The following is a 1801-nucleotide window of genomic DNA, read 5'->3' as shown; positions in this document are numbered from 1 at the left end:
TGGCTGGGAGAAGTTCTACAGTGCCTACGACCTGCGGACCGGGTACTTTCTTCTCTTCAGGGCGACGATGACGCCACAATGCTCATCGTGAAGGTTTTCAACACGACTATGTGTCGCATGCGCTACGCTGACGACGAAGATGCCAGTGCGTTCTGCCTCTTCTTATTCCTCTACATTTGGCTTTGTCTCACATCGATTGTTAACGGTCATTGTTGCATTTGGAAAGGCAATGGGAGCAGCAGCAGCGACACCGGCTACAGCCAAAGCAGCAGCGATTATGGTTGTAGCAAAAGCAACAGCGATTCTGGCTTTAGCGAAAGCAGCAGCGATTCTGGCAGCAGCAAAGACAACAAGAAGGATGATCCGGACTGGAGTGGGGGAGAAGAGGAGCAGAGTGGGGATGAGGAGATGCAGGATGACGATGGGCATCAGGCTGAGGATGACCTAGCGCTGGTGGTGGCTGACCAAGGGCAAGAGATGGTGGTGGCTGACCATAAGGAAGAGATGGTGGTGGCTGACCATAGGCAAGAGATGGTGGTGGCTGAGGATGACCTAGCGATGGTCGTGCCTGTCCTGCCTGAAAGTGGCCTCGTGATGGTGGTGGTGCCTGACAATGACCACACACCGGTGGTGGCGCCGGCGATCCCACAGCTGGGCTACATGACCACGCCAATTGTGGTAGAAGACTACATCCCACAGCTGCCTCCACCGCCTCGCCGCTCTTGGCGCATCAGGCTGAGGAAGGAAAAGGAGAAGAACAATGAGAACTGAACTATGTCAGGTATGTTAGATCTCCAAAATGATATATATATACTTAGTTACCTATGTTATCTCTAATATGCTTAGTTTCCTATAGGTTAGCTCCAAAATTACTTATGTTAGCACAAAATGATCAAGTTTACATAATAAGCTTATAGTCTTCTTCTTATTCTTCTTCTTTTCCAAAATGACATATGTTAGCTTCATTTTACCTAAGTTGGCTCTGATATGCTAACTTAGAGCTTATATGCTTAGTTTCCTATAGGTTAGCTCCAAAATAACTTATGTTAGCACAAAATGATCAAGTTTACATAATAAGCTTATAGTCTTCTTCTTATTCTTCTTCTTTTCCAAAATGACATAGGTTAGCTTCATTTTACCTAAGTTGGCTCTAATATGCTAACTTAGAGCTTATATGCTTAGTTTCCTATAGGTTAGCTCCAAAATTACTTATGTTAGCACAAAATGATCAAGTTTACATAATAAGCTTATAGTCTTCTTCTTATTCTTCTTACTCTTCTTCTTTTCGAAAATGACATAGGTTAGCTTCATTTTACCTAAGTTGGCTCTAATATGCTAACTTAGAGAGCTTATATGCTTAGTTTCCTATAGGTTAGCTCCAAAATTACTTATGTTAGCACAAAATGATCAAGTTTACATAATAAGCTTATAGTCTTCTTCTTATTCTTCTTCTTATTCTTCTTCTAGTATTCTTCTAGTGTTCTTCTTCTTCTAGTATTCTTCTAGTCTTCTTCTTCTTCTTCTAACTTCTTGTTTATCATTTTGTAGATTTGATTTAATTCACGGAAGCTTGCATGGATGGAGTGCTTCTTTTCCATTTGTGTTTTTATTTTGTATCAATGTGAAACTTTTGTGAATTGATGGATAACGGTGTTGGATGAACAATGTGAAACTTTTGTAATATGTAATGATGGAACTATGTGTTGGCTATGTATGTATATATGATCAAACTTGTGTGTTGGATATGATTGTTATATGAATGCTTGTTGTATATATATGTGTTGGATATCTCATATGTGAA

This window comes from Aegilops tauschii, chromosome 3, assembly GCF_002575655.3.
Source record: "Aegilops tauschii subsp. strangulata cultivar AL8/78 chromosome 3, Aet v6.0, whole genome shotgun sequence".
Classification (NCBI taxonomy): domain Eukaryota; kingdom Viridiplantae; phylum Streptophyta; class Magnoliopsida; order Poales; family Poaceae; genus Aegilops; species Aegilops tauschii.
This window is presented reverse-complemented; position numbering follows the sequence as displayed.